We start from the raw sequence: 25,871 nt of genomic DNA, 5'->3' as shown, positions 1-25,871 counted from the left end.
TTTAACAGTGAGGTGTTAATATCTGGAATGTAGAAAGAACTTCTAAATCAGTACTAAAGAGATTAAAAAGCCCAAAAGAAAATGGACAGTAAATACTGATATGCTGAGACGAGGCAAAGCAAAAAGCCAAAATTTAAGAAAGGCCACTCAGTCTTAGTAGTAACCAGAAAATGCAAAATAAAGCAATAAGGAAGTCTGACTTTTCACTCATAAGACACGTAAACATTTTTAAAAGACGGTAATATCAAGTTTGGTTGAGTATGGAAAAACTAGTGTCATAAACTACTGGTAGAAGAACAAACTGTTAACTCCTTTTAGGACAGTAATGTATCAGTACCAATACGAATTTCAAATATGCATATTCTTTGAAATAGCAATCCTTCTTCATCATGTATGGAAAAATAATCAAATATGTGCACAAAAATTAAGTAAAATGATAGGGGCATCTGGGTGGCTCAGTGGGTTAAAGCCTCTACCTTTGGCTCGGGTTGTCATCCCAGGGTCCTGGGATTGAGCCCCGCATCGGGCTCTCTGCTCAGTGGAGAGCCTGCTTCCCTTCCTCTCTCTGCCTGCCTCTCTGCCTAATTGTGATCTCTGTCTGTCAAATAAGTAAATTTAAAAAATTAAAAAAAGAGAATCAAGTAAAATGATATTCACAGTAGCACAAAACACAAAACCTGAATGCCTATTAATTAGGGAATACATAAATAATATAACATTTATAATATGGAAGATAATATAACACTTAAAAGATGTAGTTCTATAAGTGATATGGAAAGATTTCCAAGACATACTGTCAAGTGAAGAAAAGCAAGTTAAAGAACATATTCTAAGTGTAAAAACATTTAAGTGACATTTAAAGATCACACATAACGTTTTGTAGTACTTTTAGTATCTATAGATGGTGAAATTGGGTTCCCTTTTATATAAAATTCCATGAATTTCCAACCTTTCCTTCCTTCGGTGGTCTTAGTAAAAATCTTTGTATCTTTGTATCTTAATATTCAGAGACTAAAATTACATGTTAATTCAAACAAACATGTACTGAGTACCTGCTATATAAGTGTTCAAAAACAAATAATACATGGTATAATTCTTCCAAACCTTTTTGGAAATCACTTGGAAGCCTCATTTAAGTGGCATGAAGCAATCAAGTACTTAGAAGAGAATTAATGTTTATTTTTGGCAATGGACACAAAGTTCTACTTTCAAGAACTACTCAGGCATAAATTTTCATACACCTAACAGAGGTGTATGAGGTCCAATTACTCATATTAAATACTGATTTTCTATGTTCATTACCATGGACTTTAATATTTTATAGCAAAAGGGCCTAGAATGCTAAACATAAGCTTTTATAGAAGCATTTGACTTTCTTTTTATTATATAAATTTCCTTAGCATTCTTCAGCTTATAATTAAACGTTTTTCCTTGATGACTTAAAATGCTTAAAATAATTTTTGGGGGACCAAGAATGAAAACAGGACAGTGACTTTAATACTAACAATGAACAAATCAATGTATTATATTTGAGTTTTAAGAATACTCAGCATGAAGGACGCCTGGGTGGCTCAGTTGCTTAAGCAGCTGCCTTCGGCTCAGGTCATGATCCCCGCGTCCTGGGATCGAGTCCCACATCGGGCTCCTTGCTCAGCAGGAAGCCTGCTTCTCCCTTTGCCTCTGCTGCCATTCTGTCTGCCTGTGCTCGCTCTCTCCCTCTCTCTCTCTCTCTGATAAATAAATAAAATCTTGAAAAAAAAAAAAAAGAATACTCAGCATGAGACAAACTCTTGGACATCGGGACCAGCTGGGACTTTAAAACACTAAAGTTGGCTTAGGAGGCTTTAGGAACATGAGGAGATAAGATGGTGCAAGCAGTTTCATCTCTGGGGAAATCAATCTAATGTTAATGAAAAGATTTCCATGGCAACTTAAAACAAAGGAATAGAATAAAAAGAACTTTTTTTTTTTTTTTTTTAGTTCTAACCATAGGTACCATTTGAAGACTTTATTCTTTACTGCAGCTTTTTGTTTTTAAACTTCCAATTTGAATATGTTTTAATATTTTTTATTTTCATAGTTTTTAAGATGGATACTAATGACTCATTAACCAATCAGCTAATAAACAATGACTCAGATTAATCTATCAGCTAATAAATTAGTTTCTACTGATTTACAAACTATCTAAAAAAGGTTACATAGCTTTACAGAGCATATATTAATTTAGTTCATACCTGAGAAGTATTACTAGTTATTGATTCATTATACTGGTCAAAAAGATATCTAAATTAGACTCAAAAAGCAGATGTTGATAAATAAATCATCTATTAAACATAGCAGGCAATTATAAAACATAGCTATGAATTTTTACACTAAAAACAAGAGGGACAAGTAAAAGGAGTTGTCAAATTTGTAAGAAAATAATCCTGAAACCCTCAAGCAAACTTCAAATTTAGACTATCAGGTCATTTTCTACTAGTAATAAACAATTAATAGATAAATCTGAAGATAGAACTGCAATGATAATTCCAATGCTTCAAGCATGAACATTTCAATAGACAACCACAGTAATAATTTTTATATTTTAATCATGAATACTTCAACAGATGAAATCACTAAAAAAAAAATGCCAGGATATTATAATACAAGTGCTATGATTTATCTGTATTATAAAACTAATACTGAGTAGTAAGAGATAAAATTCTATACTGTTCCATATTTTCAATCATTATTTTATATCAAACATTGCCAAATAGCTCACTACTACGTAAGGTTTATTTTTAATTTATTTTAACTTTTTTGATTTTTTTAATTTTTAATTTCTTTATTTAAGAGAGAGAGCACAAGCCAGGGGAGAGGCAGAGAGAGATAGAGAGAAGCAGGCTCCCCACTGAACAGGGAGCCTGATGCAGGGCTCAATCTCAGGACCCTGGGATCAGGGCCTGAGCCAAAGGCAGACACTTAACCAGACTGAGCCACCCAGGTGTCCTGAAATTTCTATTTTTTAAAGAAAATTCCTCAACTACTTCATACATATAAAGATTCACACAAATACATTTCAATATACAATATATATAAAATATCAGAGAGCCACTGAAAATTTTCATTAATCTTACAAAATACAAAAGGTACCATAAAAAATGAAAAATAAAATTATATTTAGCAAAAATGCATGTTTTGGGATGATGTTGATGTTAATCTTTTTCATTGTTCATCAACAGATGTACAAGGGTAATTGGGTCACAGTGAATTAGTAACTCAGATAATGAGAATTTTACAATACCCATGACTTTTTTTTTCCCCTCATTGGACTTTTTAATATTTTTGTATTAAAGAAAATCTTTGTTATAGAGTGAATTTTATTCTAAACTTTATGATTTGCTTTGTAATATGTTTTTTCATTCATTCACTCATCCAAAAACTCAACCAGGTATCAACTTAAATGAAATTATTTAAATCCTTCATTAGGGCCTACTATGTATCAGACATACTTCAAGGCACTGGGGACAATGCATTTGGGAGGCTTACATTATAGTGGTGGTGACAGAACAAAAACAAATTAAGCAAAGACATAAATAAAATAACTGCAGGTCATGTTCAGTGCTATGAAAGAAATAGACAGGGGCCTACGAGAAAACAAGAATGGGAGCACTGGGGTGGAAGGAGAGCTCTCCTTCAGATACGAGGGGAGTCCTCTCTGAGAAGGTGAAATTTGAGAGGCCTGAGGATGAGAAAAAACTGGCCGTAAGAATTGGGGGTGAGGAGGGCACCTGGGTGGCTCAGTGGGTTAAAGCCTCTGCCTTTGGCTCAGGTCATGATCCCAGGGTCCTGGGATCAAGCCCCGCATTGGGCTCTCTGCTCAGCAGGAAGCCTGCTTCCTCCCCTCTCTCTGCCTGCCTCTCTGCCTACTTGTGATCTCTGTCTGTCAAATAAATAAAATCTTTAAAAAAAAAAAAAAAAAAGAATTGGGGGTGAGGGACACAAGTATTCCAGGCAAAGGAAACAGCACGTGTAAAACTCCAGAGCTGGACATGAGCTGGGTATGTTCTAGATCTGAAGTTAGGATGGATGTTGCTGGAGTGTAATGAGAGAAGGGGGGAGAGGCATGAGTTGACGTTAGAGAAACAGGCAAGGAAGGAACCATGTAGGGCCACCTTATTCATAATGATGTTTTGCATTTTATTTTATTTTAACTGCAATGGGAAAGCAACAGAAGAGATTAAGTAGAGGAGTGACAAGACCCTAATTACACTTGAGGAAGGTATTTCTTTTTAGGTGTGTTAAGAATGGACGGGTAGAAGCAATCTGCTAGAAGTCTTGTGATAAAAGCTGACAAAATTTTGGATGTCTATTCACAGTGGCCTCTTAAAACTACTTCTTTGTATTTAACTGAATAATAATAGGCACAATTGGGATAATTGGAGAAATAGGTCATGTTATCTGGGGGATTGTAATAGTCTAGGAAGTGCACATTGGGAGTGGTTACATAGGTATTTTAGACTTTGGACAACATTTTCAAAGTATTCAAAGAGGTAAAAGTGCACTGTAAGCATCTATTATAAGGAAGGCAAAAAAGGTTTTGAAGTTATTAAAAAAAAAAAAAAGAACATTCTGACCAAAAGCATACAAACAGCCCAAGTCCAAAGATAAAGAAAGCAGAGAGAAATCTGTAGAAGCTCAAGGGGTTGTAACAAGGAGCTTTCTATATTGCTTAGGTATAAAAAGGCTGTGTAAAAAGGCAAAAGGAAAGGCACATAAACCTGATTCAGCCTTTAAGACCTTGGTATGATTTGACCTGTGTTTTTTTTTTTTTTTAATTAAATTTTTTTTCAATGTTCCAAAATTCACTGTTTATGCACCACACCCAGTGCTCCATGCAATACATGCCCTCTGTAATACCCACCACCTGGCTCACCAACCCCCCCAAACCCCTCCCCTCCCAAACCCTCAGTTTGTTGCTCAGAGTCCACAGTCTCTCTTGGCCTCTGAATACCACATTTTGTGAGTGTCTTTCCCTGACCACATTTTATAAGCGTTTCACGTGTCATGTCCTTTTTTCTGTTTCCTGAATATGTCAAACTTGTTTTTGACTTTGGTCTTTTGTAGTTGCTATTCTTTGTTCTAACTCTTCCATTATTTGAGCTCCAATATCACCTCAAAATGTCATCTTGTTTATCTTCTTCATAGCATATATTCCTAACTTAAATAAAATTACTGTTTATGTATTTACTGCCTTCCTCCCATCACTAGAATTTCAGCAAGAGAGCAAGGACTTTATTTATCCTTTTTATGGCATTATTCTCAGTGCTTAGCATAGAATCTGGCACATTATAGGTCTCTTATAAATATTTATTGAATGGAACGAAGGAAAAAAGGTAGAAAGAAGGGAAGGAAAAATGAAAAGGCATTTGAGAAAAATGTCAAAGAGCTTATCAAATCCAGAATGAAGTGGAGTTTAGAAAAATCCTAAAGATATCAAGTTACTGAACAAGAAGATTAAGGGATACTTGGGCAAATAACTGCAATAATAAAATGAAATTAAAAGAAAATTAAATTTCAATTTTGTTTCTTTATCAAGGAGAATAAGTCTTACGTCAAAATGAAAAAAATATATCTGATGAAGAATAGATCATAAAAGACTTTTGGCTTCCAGTCAAGATGGAATACTAGGGGTGAGATTTGCCCTCTTGCGTGAAACAACACCCACCCAGGAAAAAAACAAACAAACAGGCAAAATATATGAAACTTTAGATACCAGACAATCAAAGGAGACAACCAGGAAACAAAGGAGGCCTAAAACTGCCTTAACGTATTGCCTTGAGTGAGTTTCCAGTCTAGGGTGAAAGAACCTGGTTGGAGCTCAGCAGATTCTCCAAGTTAAGTAGACACAGCTAAAGGGTCAGAAGAGACCAAGGCAATGAGTGTGGTTTCAGGACAGAGTGCTTGAGAATAGCTGCAGAGAAAGAAATGCAGAGATCTACAGAGGGTCCCGCCCTTTAAATATAGGACTTGACCTATACTTTATTATTTTTTAAGGTAAGCTCTACACTTAACATGGGGCTTGACCTCAGGACCCTGAGATTAAGAGTCACATGCTCTACTAAATGAGCCAGCTAGGGGCCCCAGAGGGTTCCCTCAGAGTATTTAGCAGAGTACTAGGCAGTGAATACAATGAAGAAACTAACTGAGGCTGAGGGAAGTATTCCCTGAGAGGACAAAGCAAATGGCACTTGACACTCACACTGGGCTGGAACTAGAACACTGCATAACTCAGGAGATACAGGATAGAACACTCAGAAGTATCTTGCTTAGTAGTGGGGAACAGGTAGACTTAGATGAAACAATTTTGGTATTGCCTAGTGAGTTTTAAAAGCAAGATCTGAAAGGATCAAATTATTATTTCCAAGTAATTTAACTGCAATCCAGAGCAGACCTGAAAAATAAATGCATATGAAAATAGCAAAGACCCAACAAAGAAAATTCACAATGTCTAGCATAAAATAAACATTATCACACATGGGGGCACGTGGGTGGCTTGGTTGGTTAAAGTCTGATTTTAGTTCAGGTCATAATCTCAGGGTCCTGGGATTGAGTCCCTTGTCAGCCTTCCTGTTCAGCTGGGAGTCTGCTTATGCCCCCCTCTCTCTCATTCTCTCTCTCTCTCAAATAAAGAAATAAATAACATCTTAAAAAAATTAGCACATATGGAAAACAGCAGAAAAATAAAACACATAGTGATGTGAAAAATCAGTCAGTCTTAGATGAACTTCCAGGGAATTATACTGAGTGAACAAAGCCAGTCCCCAGAGGTTATATATTATAGGAGATCATTTATTTAACATTTTTGAAATGACAAAATTATAAACAACTGAGCCACCCAGGCACCCTTGAAATGACAACATTTTAGAAAAGAACAGATTAGTTTTTGTAGGCATAGGGATGGGGGTAAGGTTGGGGCAAGATGGAAGTGGGTTTAGTTATAAAAGGACAAGAAGAGGGATTCTTGTGGTGATGGAAAGGGACTGTGGTAGTGGATGAAAGAACTTAAACATGGGATAGAATTGTACAGATCTAAAAACATACAGGCACACAAATGAATACAAGTATAATTGGGGACAACTGAACAAGATCAGTGCTTTGTATCAACACATTCTGGCTATGTTATTTTATTTATTATTTTTTTTTTTAAAGATTTTATTTATTTATTTGACAGAGAGAGAGAGACACACACACATACACACACACAGCAAGAGAGGCAACACAAGCAAAGGGAGTGGGAGAGAGAGAAGCAGGCTTCCTGCCAAGCAGGGAGTCCGATGCGGGGCTTGATCCCAGAACCCTGGGATCATGACCTGAGCCAAAGGCAGATGCTTAATGACTGAGTCACCAGGTGACCCTATTTTACTAGTTTTACTAGGTGTTACCATCAGGGAAAAGGGGGCAAAGGGCACAATGGATTTCTCTGTATGACTCCTCACAATTGCATCTACAAATAATAAAAAAATTTCAATTAAAAACATCAACTAAACTGATCCAGATTGACAGATTTTAGAATTAACGGATAAGAACATTAACACAGTTATAAGTATATTCATATGTTTAAAAATATAAAGAGATATGCAAGACAGTAAAAAAAAAAAAAAAAAAAAAGACCTGGGTACACCTGGGTGGCTCAGTTGGTTAAGCAACTGTCTTCGGCTCAGGTCATGATCCTGGAGTCCCTGAATCAAGTCCCACATTGGGCTCCCTGCTCAGTGGGGAGGCTGCTCTCCCTCTAACCTCTCCAATTTCACGTGCACTCTCTTTCTCTCAAATAAATAATCTTTAAAAAAAGAAGACCCCAAACTGAATTTCCAGAGATGAAAATGATAATTTATGAGATAAAAAATACATCAGATGGTATTAACAGCAAGTTAGACATTGCACATTAGTAAACTTGAAGACTAAGGATAAAAACTATCCAAAGTCAAACAAACAAAAAAAAAATCTGGAAAAAAGAGAGTATCAGTGATAAATGGGGCAATTCACATGGCCTACTATATATGCAAGTGGAATCCCTAAAGGAGGAAAGAGAGTGGGGGACAAAAAACATTTTAAGAAATAAATTTGATTAAAAAAAAAACAAACTATAAACTCAGAGATTTAAGATGCAAAACAAATCCTAAGCACAAAAAGCATAAAGAAAATACCAGTAAGGAACATCGTAATCAAATTGTTCAAAATCAGAGATAAAGAAGTCTTAAAAACATCCAGTGGGGAAAATATTATGTACATAAGAACAAAGAGAAGGATGACTGTAGATTCTCCAGTGAAAAACAATGCATGTGAGAAGACTATGGACTCTCATTTTTAATATACTAAAAAATCTCCTCAAACCTGTCAACCTAGAATTCTATCTACAGCAAAAATATCTTTCAAAAATGAAGATACTATAAAGACTTTCAGATATACAAAAGCTGAAAGAATTTATCACTGGCAGACCACTAGCACAAGTACAGTAAAGAAGACCCTTCAGACAGATGCAAAATAATGCCAGATTGAAATAAGGATCCGAGACAAAGTAATAAAGAGCATCAGAAATACTAATTATATGACAAAACATATAAATTTCTCTCCCTCTCTTTTTTACTTTAAGTGAGCTCCACACCTGGGACAGAGCCCAAGGTGGGGCTTGAACTCACAACCCTGAGATCAAGACATGAGCTAAGATCAGGGTGCCCCTAAACATACAGTTTCTTATATCTTATAAATATATTTTTATATTTAAAATTTTAAAAAGATAATTGACAATTTGAATTTTTAAAATGTACTAAAAGGTTTATAACACATGAAAAAGTAAAATATACAATGACTATACCACAAAAGCCAAAAGAGGAGAAATGGAAGCATACTAATTATAAGGTTCAAATACTACAAATGAAATGAAATAATATCACTTGAAGGTAGATGTTGAGAAGTTAAAGATGTATATACTACAAACCCAAAACAATCAATGAATAACAAAATGGAGAGTTGTATCTAAAGAGACATTAAAGGAGATAAAAATGGAATCATAAAAAGTACTTAATCCAAAAAAGGACAGAAAGAGAGGAGGAAAAAGAATAAAGAACAGATAGGACAAACATAAACTGGGAAAAATGGGGCAAATAGCAGAATGATAGATTTAAATCTAACTATATCACTAACCATATTAAATGTAAACTGAGCACTAAATTAAAAGGCAGAGATTGTCAGTTTGTAGGTCTATAATCAGTCAGGAAAAAGGGAAAAAAGGCATCCAAATTGATGAGAAACAAGTACAACTATGACTATTTCTAAATGACATAATACTTTACATAGAAAATCCTAAAGACACTACCAAAAAACTATTAGAAGCAATAAATGAACCAGTAAAATTGAAGAATACAAAATTAACATACAGAAACTGGTTGCATTTCTATACACTGATAACACAGTAGCAGAAAACAAATTAAGAAAAAAAAATCCATTTATAATTGCAACAAAAAGAACAAAATACCTAGGAATAAACTTTACCAAGAAAGCGAAAGACCTGTACTCTGAAAACTATAAAACATTCACTAATGAAGTTGAAGATACAAACAAATAGAAAGATAGTCCATGTTCATCGGTTGGAAGAATTAATTTTTTTTAAATGTCCAGTCTACTCAAAGCAATCTACATATTCAATGCAATCCCTATCAAAATACCAATAGCATTTTTCACAGAACTAGAACAAATAATTCTAAATTTGTATGGAATAACAAAAGACCTTGAATAACCAAAGCAATCTTGAAAAAGAACAAAACCAGAGGTATCACAATCCCAGATTTAAAGATATACTATAAAGCTATAATATCTGAAACAGTATGGTACTGGCAAAAAAACCAGATACATAGATTATGGAACAAAATAGAGACCAGAAATAAATTCCTTTTTTGTTGTTGTTGTTTTAAGGATTTATTTGCTTATCTAAGAGGGAAAGAGAGTGAGCATGTGTGAGTGGTGGGAGGGGCAGAGGGAGAGAATGTTCAAGAGACTCCCCACTGAGTGCCGGAGCCCAACTGGGGCTCAGTCTTACAAGCCAAGAGATCATGAACCTAGCCAAAACCAAGAGATATGCACTTAACCAACTGAGCCATCCAGGTGCCCCATAAACTCATGTTTATGCAGTTAATTAATCTACAACAAAGGAGGCAAGAATATACAATGGGGAGGGGTACGTGTGTGTGAAATATGGAACATATGGAATAAACAGATATATATACACAATGGAATATCACTCAGCCATAAAAAGAAATGAGATCTTGCCATCTGCAACACAGATGGACCTAAAGGGTATTATGCTAAGTGAAATAAGTCAGACAGAGAAAGACAAATACCATATGATTTCACTTACATGGTGAATCTAAAAAATAAACATATGAACAGACAATAAAAGCATAAATACAGAGAACAAACTGGTGGTTACCAAAGGGGAGAAGTGTGGGCAGATGGGGTAAAGGGGTGTGGGAGGTACAGGCTTTTAGTTATGGAATGAATAAGTCAGTAGGATTAAAGGTACAGCATAAAGAATATAGTCAATGGTACCGTAATAGCTACATTTGTGGTGAGCAAATCATAAGGTATAGGGTTGTTAAATAACTATGTTGTAAGTAACTATGTTGTACCCCCAAGACTAATGTAACATTGTGTGTCAACTATACTTCAATAAGTAAGAAGCAGATTGCAATAAATGTCCCAATAAAATAAAATGCAATAAAATACTGTGTATGGTAATTAAACAAACAAATAAATAATAAGTTAAAAAGCAAAGCCCAAATGTACGCTGTCTATAAAAATCACAACTTAAATATAATCACATAATAAGTAAAAAATAAAACTATGGACAAAAATAAATTCTTTTAAAATTAATACAAGAATGCTAGAAGGGGCACTTGTGATAGCCAAAACTAAAAAGAACCCAAATATCCATCATAGGTGGATAGATAAACTAATTTTGATATATGAAGAAACAGAACGTAACTCCGAAAAAAAATACTGACTTACGAAACAGCAAGAATAAATCTCAAAATAATTATCTTTAGTGAAAAAGGCGAAATGAAAAGATAATGTATACTGTATTATTCCATTTATATACAGTTCTAGAAAGTGCCAACAAATTCACAGTGACAGCAATTCAGTGGTTACCTGGGGAAATCAAGGGAGGTAAGGATTAGAAATGAATATAAGGAGGGATACCTGGGCAGCTCCGTCCATTAAGTGCCAGACTCTTGATTCCTGCTTAAGCTTGATTTCATGATTTTAAGCCCAGAATCCTGACTCTGTACTCAGTGGGGAGTCTGTTTGAGATTCTTTCTCCTCTCCCTCATAGGCTCGCACTCTCTTTCTCTCTCTCTCAAAATAAATAAATCTTAAAAAAAAAAAAGATTTGATGAATATAAGGAAGCTTTTGGTGATTACAGATATGTTAATTTTTTTTATTGTGGTAATGGTTTCATTTTTGTTAAAACATCAAATTGTACTCCTTATATATGTCTTGTTTATTTTATGTCAACTACATTTCAATAAAACCATTACAATAAATAAATAAAAGAGGCAACAATTCTTCTTTACAGAAGTATTCCAATCAATAAATGCAGAAGGAATAGGGAGATAGAAAATTACTATTAGAACTACACTAGTAGTTGAGGCAGGTATGATCCATCAATAAATTCTAAAACAGTAGGTGAATGTTTAAGAAGAAAGAAGAAAACTGCACGGTATCAAAGGATCTCTTTGCAAATTAATTTCAAAGGGGGAAAATAGCAACTTCACAGTGGAGAAACTTGACACACACATCCTAAACCAAGTGATCAAGGTTAACATCATCAATAATAATATATATCAATATCATGTGCCACCTGCTACAATGTCCTGAGGAGGGTACATCACTTCCAATATTTGTTCCCCATTTGAATAATCTCAATTTAATCAGGACAAAATATCAGATAAACACAACTGAAGGACACTCAACAGAATGCCTGACTAGTAGTCAAAGTGTCAAGGTGATGAAAAGATAAGGAGAGACTAAGGAACTCTTACAGAATGGAGGAGACTAAGAAGACATGAAAACTAAATATAATGTGGGATCCTGGACTTCATCTTGAGGGGCAAAAGTACATTAGTGTAAAAATCAGAATAAAGTCAGAATAAAATTCAGAATAAAATCACAATAAAGTCTATGATTTGGTTAATAATATTGCAACAATATTAATTTCTTAGTTTTGATAATTGGATGATGACTATGCAGGCCATTAACATTAGGGGAGGGTAGGTATAAAGGCTATATGGAAATGCTCTGTACTATGTTGGCAACTCTTCTATAAGTCTAAAATTATTGTAAAATAAAAAAAATTTAAAGAATAAATCACAAGCTTGGACAGGTAAAAAAGTAATAACAGATCTCTTACCTACTTAAACACATCCCTTATTTGTATCTTGACCTATATAACTGTCTGGAAAAAAAAAACGAGAGAAACCTGGAGTTGAAATGACTGGATTGATAGTAATTTTGAAGAACTACAGAGACTAGAAGAGATGCTAGAAGACTAGATAATGAAACACTTTCTAGTTTTTTTTTTTTTTTTTAAAAAGGAAAATAAGGGGGCACCTGGGTGGCTCAGTGGGTTAAGCCGCTGCCTTCGGCTCAGGTCATAATCTCAGGGTCCTGGGATCGAGTCCCGCATCGGGCTCTCTCTGCTCAGCAGGGAGCCTGCTTCCTCCTCTCTATCTCTGCTTGCCTCTCTGCCTACTTGTGATCTCTCTCTGTCAAATAAATAAAATCTTTAAAAAAAAAAAAAAAAGGAAAATAAGGTGGAGATCTCAAATTATAAACAAGTCAGGCTTTAAATCATGCTTTTTAGCTTTGTAAGATTTTTAGAAGGAATTAATGAACAGATACGTTTACATGTGCTTAGGAAGAAGACAGTAATGACTAGGAGCTAGTCCGACTTCACTAGGAACAAATTATGTCAGACTAACCTTAATCAAATTATGTCAGACTAACCTTAATCTGAAAGGACTGCATGCGTGGCAGAGATTTTTAAAAAATGCTCTACTTTGGACCTAGTAACTTTGATTTCAAGAGGGTATTTGGCAAAATCAGTAGAAATCTTGTGGACCCGTTGGTGAAATAAGAGCTAGATGATATTTTGTAAGTTGTATATATTCCTTATTCACTAAATTGACTATTTATAGGTTTATGACTCAATCTCTAGATTCAATATCCTATTAGAATTCTCTATTGACAGATCAAAAGGCTTTCTCTGCAGTCCTACCAGGTAAACATTTCTCATTAACTAGGATGAAGATAAACTTAATTGGAAGAATGGTTGATGACTATAAAATAGAATTAGGATTCAAATATTCTTAAAGAAATTTTGAAAAAAAATCTTTAAAAAATAAGAGTAATTTGGAAGATAGAGGAGATATAATTTTTAGTATATGATATAAAAAAAGAATTTTTTTGGCTAATTGCAAGTTCACCAAGTCTTTCTGTACAATGCAGTTGGCTAGAGGATTAACAAGACCATACTCACCAGAGTAATAGTCACCCTAAATCAGAATGTGAAATTCTTCTGATAAACTGGAAGCATTTTCATATTTCAATCATTAAGCTTCTTTAATTCATAGAAAAAAGGGTAATAAGTAAATCTGTGAAACAAGAGCTATGAAAACAATGAGCTAGAGAAAATAATAGGAAAAGACAAATCCTTATTAATCACTGGTAGATTGTAAAGTCATATTCCTGTTGTGTCTTAAGTGCTAGCCTTACTTTAACTAGAACCAGTTCTACCTTTATTTTATATATTAAAATTTCATAAAATCAATCTTTTAAAATATAAGAATTAGAATACAGAAGAATAGGGGTCACAGGATACCCATCCATGAATTAACCAGAGAATAATAAAGACAAATATAATCAAGAGGGCTATGTAATCAGCTTGCCAGGATTGGCAGTTATGCTAAATAATTTGCTTTAATATAAATCCTTTTCCATTTCATGCATTATTTCACAAAGAAGCACTAAGGGCCTGAACTAGAATTGACACTAGAGAGAAGGGATACAGTTGAGTAATACTTGGGATCTGAACTAAGCAAGTGTTAGTAAATCTAGGCATGTGTGGTGTCTAATAATGCTGTTAAAGAATGTAGGAAGGGATGGCAAACAGGTTTTAATTCACATGCTTTATCAGTCAAGGCCTGACAGAAAATAAAGCAGTACACTCAAATTGGGTCATCTGTGGAAAACTTTCCCTACAAAGATCTGGGAAAGATTTAGGGGAACTGACAAGGGACAGTGTATGATCTCAGGGCTAGCAATAGGAGACCTATTATCACTTCTAAGTCAGAAATGACCAGTTTCTGGAATTGAAGAGGTTGTTAATAGGAGTTGTGTCTTTCAGTAAAGAAATGCAGCCAACCCGTGGCAACCCCTTTAAGAATAAATATCCCCAAATCACCCTTGTCCCACTTTCTAATCTGTGATTGAGCAAACCCAATCGGAAGACAGGACAAGAAATCTCTTGAAGTAGTCTTGCACAAAGGTGATAGCACAAAGAACAGGGTAGGGAATAAGCATATACCAATCCCTATTTGATTGATAGTTGTTGCCTGAAACTCCACGTAGAAAAGGATTCTGTGATATCATCCAACCTCATTAGGACACATAAGCATGAAAGGCATATGCCCATTATGAGAATGGGATGAGGCAGTGTTAGCATGTGTGCTCATGAGTCCTAATAAGCATGGGATGGAGGAATGGCAGCATGTGTGTCATGTGGTTTCCAACCCTGGACTATGAAGACTTTCACACTTCTAGTTTGCCTGAACGGTAAATGGCTATACCAACGATGAATTTAAAAAAATAGAAGAGAACAAATTTGGGAGTGAGGATGATAGATTAAATTTAAGGTATGTTGACTTTGAAATGTATTGACTCTGAGGTGTCAAAGATCATCTGTAAATACGGGAATTTGATATTCTAAGGGGAAGTCTAGATTAGAAATAGGAGTTTTGGAATCAGCAGTTAATATGGGATAGTTGAAACCATAAAAGTAAAGAGAACACAGAGTAGATAAAGTAATAGTTATGCATGAAATCAGGGGAATATCAACATTTTAAGTAAGGGGCATAGAAAAAGTTCATAAAAAGAAAAAGAGCAAGGAAAGTCAAAAGGTTATAAGCAAGACCAAGGAAGAGTAGATTCACAGAAACCAAGAAAGCAGAATATTTATAGAAGAAAATTGCCATGAATGTCAAATGTTGAAGAAAAGGCAGTGAAATATAGACTGAAAATTTCCACTAGGTATGATGATTAGAAGATAACTGGTACCCATGGTTTAGAGTAGTTCCAGGAATATAATAAGAAAGGAAGCCCAATTTCAAAGGGATGAGAAGTTAATGAGAGATAAGAATGTGAATATAGCGAATAATAACCTTTTGAGTACAATGGATGAGGTGATAGCTAGATTAAAACAGGATTAAAAGAGGATTTTTTTTAGATTAACAAAGCAAATAAAATTAAAGTATGAGGAGAACGAACTGGGATAAAACTGAACATATTAGAATGAGAGGACTATTAGAGATGCCTGGAGCCAGTCCTACCAATGCATCCCTGAGGGAAAATGTCCTGCCACAGTCCCTGCCCATCACAGCACAGGTAATGTGGTAGTTTTTCACCTGTCAGTACAGCTGAGTGAGTGGTGGCAGGTACATTAATTAGTCATCTATTGTAAAAGATGAGTTGAGCCAACTAGAGTCTCTCTGATAGGAGTATGAACTAAGAAATATGTAAATAATTAGCTGATTAGCAGTATAAAGTCAGATGTAAGGGTGGTGATATAAAGAGAAAGGATACTGTACTCAACAGCAACAACAACAAAAAAACCTACCCCCAAAAATCTAATTTAAAAATGGTCAGAGAACCTCAATAGACATTTTTCCTAAGAAGATATATAGATAGCTAATAGACACATGAAAAGTTGCTCAACATACTAATCATCAGGGAAATGCAAATCAAAACCACAATGAGATACCACCTTATACCTGTTGGAATGGGTAAAATCAAAATGACAAGAAATAACAAATATTGGTGAGGATGTGAAGAAAAAAGAACCTTTTGTGCACTGTTGATGGGGATGTAAATTGATATAGCCAATGTGTCAAATGGCATGGACTTTTCTCAAAACCTTAAAAATAGAAATACTATCTGATCAGGGCACGTGGGTGGCTCAGTGGTTTGAGCCTCTGCTTTTGGCTTGGGTTGTAATCTCAGGATCCTGGGATCGAGCCCTGCGTCAGGCTCTTGGCTTGGCGGGGAGCCTCCTCCCCCCTCTCTCTCTACCTGCCCCTCTGTCTACCTGTGATTTCTCTCTCTCTCTGTCAAATAAATAAATAAAATCTTAAAAAAAAAAAAAAAAAAGAAATACCATCTGATCCAAAAATTTCACTACTGGGTATTTATCCAAAGAAAATGAAAACACTAATTTGAAAAGTTATATGCACCCCTATGTTTACTGCAGCATTATTTACAATAGCCAAGATATGAAAGCAACCTAAGCGTCTATCAGTAGATGAACAGAAAAGGAAAATGTGATGCACACAAATGCATACATACAGAGTAGTATTACACAGCCATAAAAAGAGTAAGATTGTGCCATTTGAGACATGGATGGACCTAGAGGGTATTAAGCTAAGTAAAATAAGTCAGACAGAGAAACACAAATACCATCTGATTCCATTCATAAGTGGAATCTAAAAAAAAAAAAAATAGTCTAACAAAAAGCAGAGTTAGACCTATAAATACAGAGAAAAAAACTGATGGTTGCCAGAGGGAAGGTGATTGGGTAAAATGGGTGAAGGGGAGAGGGAGATACAGCCCTTCAGATGTGGAAGAATAAGTCACAAGGATAAAAGGCACAGCATAGAATCATTGTCAATGATATTGTAATAGCAATGTAAAAAACAAGATGATAGCTACACTTGTGGAGAGTATAGCCTAGTATATAAATGCATCAAATCACAAAGCTATATACCTGAAGTTAAAGTAACGTGTGTCAACTATACTAAAAAACAAACAAACAAAATGGAAACAAATGATAATGAAAATACAACGGTTCAAAATCTGTGGGACATAACAAAGGCAGTCCTGAGAGGAAAATACATAGCGGTACAAGCCTTTCTCAAGAAACAAGAAAGGTCTCAGGTACACAACCTAACCCTACACCTAAAGGAGCTGGAGAAAGAACAAGAAAGAAACCCTAAGCCCAGCAGGAGAAGAGAAATCATAAAGATCAGAGCAGAAATCAATGAAATAGAAACCAAAAAAACAATAGAACAAATCAACGAAAGTAGGAGCTGGTTCTTTGAAAGAATTAATAAAATTGATAAACCCCTGGCCCGACTTATCAAAAAGAAAAGAGAAAGGACCCAAATAAATAAAATCATGAATGAAAGAGGAGAGATCACAACTAACACCAAAGAAATACAAACTATTATAAGAACATACTATGAGCAACTCTATGCCAACAAATTTGACAACCTGGAAGAAATGGATGCATTCCTAGAAACATATAAACTACTACAACTAATCCAGGAAAAAATAGAAAGCCTGAACAGACCCATAACAAGTAAGGAGATTGAAACAGTCATTAAAAATCTCCAAACAAACCAAAGCCCAGGGCCAGACAGCTTCCCGGGGGGAATTCTACCAAACATTTAAAGAAGAACTAATTCCTCTTCTGAAACTGTTCCAAAAAATAGAAATGGAAGGAAAACTTCCAAACTCATTTTATGAGGCCAGCATCACCTTGATCCCAAAACCAGACAAGGATCCCATCAAAAAAGAGAGCTATAGACCAATATCCTTGATGAACACAGATGCGAAAATTCTCACCAAAATACTAGCCAATAGGATTCAACAGTACATTAAAAGGATTATTCACCACGACTAAGTGGGATTTATTCCAGGGCTGCAAGGTTGGTTCAACATCCGCAAATCAGTCAATGTGATACAGCACATCAATAAAAGAAAGAACAAGAACCATATGATACTCTCATAGATGCTGGAAAAGCATTTTACAAAGTACAGCATCCCTTCCTGATCAAAACTTTTCAACGTGTAGGGATAGAGGGAACATACCTCAATATCATCAAAAACAAACAAACAAAAAAACCCAACCCCCAAAAAACAAAGGATAGCGTAGCAGTAATGAGCCATCTTAAAGCTAAAGTTAGAAAAAATAAAAGCCATGAATGGGTAAAGGAAGCAGCTATAAGGTCTAGCTATAAAAGAAACAGAAGAGGACAGAGATGTGTGGGGAGAGGCAGTCTCCCTGAGTGGTCATGACTCTCTAAAGGAGATTCAGAGAAAAAGAGAACTTCCATGATATTTTTCAAGTTATGGTTTGTTAGTGTCCTTATATACACTCCTCTCTTCTCTTAACATGAATGGGTTTCTGTTCCTTACATCCTAAACTCCAAACCCAAGACAAGGACTAAAGGAAAGTCATGGAGGAGTCAAAATGCAAAAGGTTGTCTTGAATAAGAAGGGAAAATTCAATCCTCAGTGATCTTAAGAAAGAAAGTAAGAATGTGTGTTAAGGCAAGAGTTGAAGGAAGTCCATAGCTCAAATACATTTCTCAAAAAATGAAAAATATTAAAATTAAATGAGTTGGAAAAGAACCATAAAGACTCATATTTAGGTCTTTAATCCATTTTGAAGTTATTTTTCTATATAATGTAAGAAAGTGGTCCAGTTTCATTCTTTTGCATGTAGCTAACCAGTTTTCCCAACATCATTTGTTGAAGAGACTGTCTTTTTCCCATTGGATAATCTTACCCGCTTTGTTGAAGATTAAGTGACCATATAATTGTAGGTTTGTTTCTGGGTTTTCTATTTGTTCTATTGATCTATGTGTCTATTTTTGTGCCAGTACCATAATGTTTTCATTTCTACAATGAAGGAAATAATCAACAAAATTAAAAGGCAACCTACGGAATGGGAGAAGATATTTGCAAATGACGTATCAGATAAAGGGTTAGTATTTGAAATCTATAAAGAACTTCTACAACTCAACATCCCAAAACCAAATAATCCAATTGAAACATGGGCTGAAGATAGGAACAGACATTTCTCCAAAGAAAAAATAGAGATGGCCAACAGATAGCTGAAAAGAAGCTCAAAAGCTTCATCATCAGGTAAATGCAAATCCAAACCACAAGAAGATACTGCCTCACACTTGTTGAATGACTAAAATCAAACACATAAGATACAGCAAGTGTTGGTAAATATGTGGAGACAAAGGAATCCTCTTGTGCTGTTGGTGGGAATGCAAACTGATGCAGCCACTGTAGAAAACAGCATGGAGGTTCCTCAAAAAGTGAAAATTACAACTATCGTATAGTCCAGTAGTCACACTACTAGGTATCTAACCCCAAAATACAAAAACACGAATTCAAAGGATATATGCACCCCTATGTTTATTGTAAAACAGCCAAATTATGGAGGCAACCAAATGTCCATTGATAGATGAATGGATAAAGAAGCTGTGTTATATAGATATATATCAAGTGAAATATTATTCAGCTGTAAAAAAGAATGAAATCTTACCATTTGCAATGATATGGATGGAGCTAGAGAGCATAATGCTAAGTATAATAAGGTAGTCAAAGAAACACTATATCATGATTTCCCTCATCTGTAGAATTTAAGAAACAAAAGAAATGAGCAAAAAAACAAAAAACAAACAAACAAAAAACAGAGAGAGGGAAGCAAAGCAAGAAACAGACTTCTACCTATGGAGAACAAACTGGTGGTTGCCAAAGGGGAGGTGGGTGGAGGATGGGTAAAATAGGTGATGGGTATTAAGGAGTGTACTTGTGAAGAGCACTGAGTAATGTGTAAAATAGCTGAATCTCTTTATTATAAGCCTGAAACTAATATAACACTGTATGTTAACTATACTGAAATTAATAAAATAAAATAAGACATATTTGAGAATAGAGATGAAATTAATAAGTTCCCAGGAAAATGTGAAACATCACAAAAAGAATTATAACAAAAAGAAATAAAGATCTCAAATAAGTAATAAAGAAACTAAGGGGCATGTGGATGGCTCAGTTGGTTAAGCATCTGCCTTCAGCTCAGTGTCCTGGGATTGAGCCCTGCAGATTGCTTCTCCCTCTCCTATAAGAATAGGATCTCATATGTTTGTTGATGCAAAAATGTATTCCCTATTTGCAAAATCTTAAATCGGATTTGTAAGATAAAGCAGTAAAATGTGTAAGTAATATATTAGACAGTAATGATAATACTGCCTGAATTTCTACCTTAAAGTTATAAGCATGACCTTTTCCTTCCAATTCAGAATTATAATATATTCGCAGTGATTTTCAACAAATCCTCTTCTTACTCCCAATCTGTCAACTTCCCTTCCTTGCCAGTGTCCTGTGTCATTGCTACTAATCCCTTTGGTGTGTGAGGGCTGAACGGGAACATCATGAACATCTGCTCTGTCTGCCGTTTATTGGGCAGGAGGCTGGGCTTCCCTTCCAAAGTTGGTGAACTTCAGGTTAGAAGATCAGATTTCCCAAACCAGGATAAAAGTTGAGAAGAGATCAGGGTCCTGGACGAGAAGATGTCTGCTACCAGTGACCTCCCGCCACCCCAATCTGGCATGCCTTGTTAACTTGAGTTAGAATAACTTAGAAGTACTGGTTTAGAAATCATAGGAATGAATGAAATTAGCAATATTTTGATTTGGGGGGTGTACTATTTTTCCCATATGGCTTCACCATCTATTTCCTGCTAATCCGTGAAGATGACATAAGGCTAGAGATGTCTTTGGAAAAAGAGATGTCAATCACAAACCATTTTGCTTTTCTGTTTTGCTATTTTAATTAGTAGTATTTTAATTAACCAGAAAAGTCTGTAATGTAGTTTGCTTTCCTTAATTCTGACTTTTGACTTGAAGTGATTTATTTCTTTACATTAGTATTGCAGGAGTTAAGAGGAGATTCTGAAGCCTACTGAAAACAGATTAGGTGAACATAAATTTAAAAGTTAGACAGGAGGGGCGCCTGGGTGGCTCAGTGGGTTAAAGCCTCTGCCTTCAGCTCGGGTCATGATCCCGGGGTCCTGGGATCGAGCCCCACATCAGGCTCTCTGCTCAGCGGGGAGCCTGCTTCCCCCTCTCTCTGCTTGCCTCTCTGCCCACTTGTGATTTAAAAAAAAAAAAAAAAAAAAGTTAGACAGGAATATATCCCACAGGATTGTCAAACTTCTCAGTTCCCTAAAACATGCAGTAGCTTCTTTTCCCTTTTATCCATAAACTCTCACAAGAGTGAGAGCTGAATAGTTTGTTAGAAGGCCTTTATCTTTATGCTGTTTGGTCTCCATATAACTGAAAGGATACCAAAAGGTCTGCGGCTTATACCGTTTCTGGAACTAACAACATTCCAGTAATGCAAAGCTAAAAGAAATATACCATAACTCCTAGTAGAGAATTACAGGATATATAAGAGGTTGAAAGCCTTTTTTTTTTTTTTTTTAAAGATTTGTTTATTTGTTTTTAGTGGGAGAGAGTGAGAGGGAGAGAGAGAGAGAAAGAGAGCCTGAGCAGGGGGAGGGGCGGAGGGAGAGGGAGCGAGAATCTCTAGTAGACTATCTACTGAGCACAGAGCCCAACACCCATGGGGCTTGAACCCATGACTCTGATACCAGCACCTGAGCCCAAACCAAGAATTAGGTGCTCAACCAACTGAGCTGCCCAGGCGCCCTGGCAGTGAATTTTTTTTTAAACTTAGTTTTAAACTGCTTTAAATTTGCAATTACATTGAATGAAGAAATGAAACTAAATCTCACATTGTAAACATTATTCCATAAGTGAATACTAGACTAAAATATTTCTTTAAATACATCAAGAGATAATAATTCCTAAACTCATTATAACAAGAAAGAGTGGGACAGATATTACAAATGCTGTATATATTCCAGGCCTGACATGGACAAATACAGGCAGCCATCCTGTAAAGGATGAAGAGAAGTTCCTCAGGTAAACTATAGAACAGACCATTTGGCACCAAGTCAGAGCTCAGGCTAGTTCTTTTTGCTTTAAGCTGTTGTTTGATTTTTCTATTTAGAGCCACAATATAGATATAATACTTATTAAGGAGTAATTTGGAAAGATGCTCAATATTATTAATCTTCAGGGAGATCAAATTAAAAACACAATGAGATATCACCTCATACTTAGCTAGCCAAGAGACAAGATATAACAAGTGTTGATGATAATGTGGAGAAAAGAGAACCCTCATGCACTGTTGGTGGGAATGTAAATTATGGCGGCCATTATGGAAAACAGTATGGATGTTAATCAAAAAATTAAAAATGGAACTACATATGATCCAGCAATTCCACTTCTCGGTACATATCCAAAGAAAACAAAGATAAAACATTAATTTGAAAGATATATGTACCCCCATGTTCAGTACAATAATATTTACAATGGCCAAGATATGGAAATTACCTGAGTCCATTGATGAATGAATGAATAAAGTAAGTAGGGTATGTATATATATACATATACACATATACATATATATTTACACACACACACACTACTACTTATTCAGGAATAAAAGAGAAACAATCTTGCCATTTGCCACAACAGGGATGGACCTAGAAGGCATTATGGTAAGTGAAATCAGTCAGACAAAGACAGACAAATGCTTATGATTTTGCTTGTAAGTGGAATTAGAACAAAACAAAAACCAAGCTTATATATACAGAGAACAGATTGATAGTTGCCAGTAGAGGCATTGAGAAGAAGGCAAAATAGGTGAAGAGGTACATATAAAAGAACAAATAAGTCATGGAGATATCATGTACAGCATAATTGCATATTTAAAAGTTGCTAAGACCTTAAAAGGCTTCATCTCAAGGAAAAAAAATTTTGTGACTGTGTATGGTGATGAATGTTCACTAGAATTATTGTAGTGATCATTTCATAATATATACAAATATCAGTCATTAAGGTAATAGCTTAAATTAATATAACATTATATGTGAATTATACCTCAATAAACAAAAAGTAGTAATTTGGAGGATGAGACACAACTGAAAAGGCAGGGAACAAAGCTCTTTTAGTACTCAGTCTATGGTGAACATCATTAGTTTCTGAACTGTGGAGTGCTTAAGAATTACCACTGTCATTTGTTAAAATGCACATGCCCAGGCCAGACTGATGGTATCCTGACTGAGAAGCTATAGCACAGCATTTAGGCATCTCTATTTTTAACAACACCACCAGGTAATTTTGATAGAATAGAAAGTTTAGCTACAGTATACTGAAAAAACACTGGTCTATAATATAAAAAAAGGAAAAAAATATCTGACAATTATCTAGTTGATTTTGTTAATAAAAAACAATCAAACCCTGTAACAAAGACTTGGAATTTGGATTTATGCTGTATTACTGTGTATTGTCTACACTGGTCTTATTACAGAAATAGCTATAGCAATAAAGAAATGCAATATCATATTTTCCAGAAAACCCATTTTAATATGAACTTTGTCTACATTATTAGAAAAATAGACATTTTCAATAAATAGCACCATTTTTATATTCAGAAAAAAATGAAGTAATTCCTACTTTGTGAGAAAAAAAAGCAAAACAGAAATTTATATGATGTAGTATGGCAGACTGAAGGAGGCTACAGAAAGAAGTACTAAATGTTCCATTTGTTTTTTAATAATTCAAGTCTGAGAGAACAGAAAAAAAATACATATAAAGGTCAACAGAAATATTATTGTATAGAATACATGTTGCAGATTTATATTCCTTGAGAAACAAATGCAAAACTTAAGAGAAATGAATATTAACTGTTTTCAGAATAATGATTTGTAAATATTTGCTTTTATCTGACAACTTTATCAATATGTCTATTAGCTTTCAGACTATTAAGCTTTGACAAGATACAGGCTAATTGAAGAAATATGACTATTGGAAAAATATCTGGAAGCTTCCATTAATTCTTTCTTACATGCTTACTAAAATCAGGCAGATGAACACATTAGATGGGAATGCTGCCTGCTGATAAGAAACTCGTTCTTTGTTTTAGGTAACGCCCAAAGTATATTACTTATGAAATATATGAAGTAAAAAAAAAAAGCATTCTAGAATCAAAAATCACTTTGAGGCTGGAAAAAGAGATTTAAATAGTATAAATTATATTAAATCATCTGGGTATTTGCTAAAATTCAAAGCATAGAAATAAGTCATTGAGTCATTCAGTCTGAGCAAAGCAAGATTATGTCAAAAATATAGCTGGGCTGAAAATTAAACCTGAACATTTTTGTTTGTTAGTGTGCCAAAATATAAATTCATGTGATACAACTATTTTTAGATATGATTTTTTTTAACCTAGTAAGTACTATTTTTTAATATCATTCTCTGAAACTTATCTAAAAATTAATCAACATTTCTCTAAGCCCTTTATGGAAGATAAAAAACAACTTGAAACATACCTTGAGACTATCTAATTTTAAATAAAATATTCAGAAACCTCAAAACATTTTCTTCTCTGGTCTCTTCCATTATAAGGTTTATGAAAGAGTCCTGGGAGTTTCAATTTACTGATTTGAAATGTAGACTTTACACTCTTATGCAGAGTGATTTATGAATATGCCTGTTAAGGGATATAACCATTCCTATCCTAATCAGTCCCTTTTATTTCCTTTTCTTAGAGAAACACTAAAAGGAATTCCCAAAGAGGTTAGTATGAAGAACTTCTGAAAACCAAAAAGGATAAGAGTGTGGGGTGCACGTTCTATTTAAATTTAAAATTACTGCCATGGACTGAGTTGAGTGCCCCTAAAATTCTGTCAAAGTCCTTAACCATCCCCATACCCCCTCCCTCATGATGACAGTATTGGAGGTAGGGCCTTTTAGGACGCAATTAAGTTTAAATGAAGTCATAAGGGTGGGGTCCTCGTCCAATTGACTAGTGTCCTTGTGAGAGTAGAAAGAGACATTAGGAGTAGGACAACACAGAAAACGCCATGTGAGGACATAGCAAGAAGACAGCTATCTGAGGTAGGCCAAAGAGAGAGACTCCAGGATGAAGCAGACCTGTCAACACCTAGTCTTGGACTTTAGCCTCCAGAGCTATGAGAAAATAAATATCTATTGTTTAAGTCATGCAGTCTGTGGCAGTTTGTATAGCAGCCTTATAAAACTAATATGTATGTAATGTATATGTCATATATGTGAGTTACAAAGTATAATAATAAATGCCCACAAACACATACCTAACCTCTAATTTCAAACTCACTGCCCCAGAAAACACAAGCACTTTAAATTTTGTATTCATTATTCCTTTGCTTTTGAAAAAAAAAAAGTTTTATCACATATTTAGCAATCTCAAAACAACATATTTTGTTCTGTTGGTCAAGTCGTCTATCCCTCTGCCAATACCACACTTTCTTCAATTCTCCACTTTACGACAAACCTTGTTATCTGACAGAACAAATTCATTTACCTTTTCTTTAGGAGTCTGTTGGCTATTTTAGGCTCTTTGCATTCTCATGTAAAGTTTAGACCCAAGTAGACTTCCTCAAAATCCCTATTAGGACTTTTCACTGGAATCAAATTGATCTAGAAACCAATTTGGAAAAAACTGAAATCTTGTCTATACTTAATAAAAAATATTAGTGCACACTTTTCTTTCTTTGTATTTTATGTCTTTGTGGATGCAGTAAATAGTATCTTTTCTAACTTTTTAAATCTTAGAAATGCAATTTATTATTGTATATTGATTTTATAATCAG

The 25,871-nt window shown here is 34.9% G+C and overlaps 1 protein-coding gene across 4 annotated transcripts in view; it reads right to left on the bottom strand.

The window, feature by feature from the left end:
- The window catches only part of MBD5 (methyl-CpG binding domain protein 5), a 186,866-nt gene that overhangs the window by 93,763 nt on the left and 67,232 nt on the right, over positions 1-25,871 (bottom strand). Inside the window, exon 3 of one of the 4 annotated variants that reach the window (XM_059166783.1) lies at positions 11,239-11,410. The exons of the other annotated variants lie outside the window; for them this stretch is intronic. The gene's annotated coding sequence lies outside the window, so the exon portion shown is untranslated. The remainder of the gene's footprint in view (positions 1-11,238; positions 11,411-25,871) is intronic. 4 annotated transcript variants of the gene reach the window in all.

The sequence above is a fragment of the Mustela lutreola genome, chromosome 3, assembly GCF_030435805.1.
Source record: "Mustela lutreola isolate mMusLut2 chromosome 3, mMusLut2.pri, whole genome shotgun sequence".
NCBI classification, from domain to species: Eukaryota; Metazoa; Chordata; class Mammalia; order Carnivora; family Mustelidae; genus Mustela; species Mustela lutreola.
The sequence above is the reverse complement of the archived record's forward strand: the minus strand, read 5'-3'. Positions and strand labels throughout refer to the sequence as shown.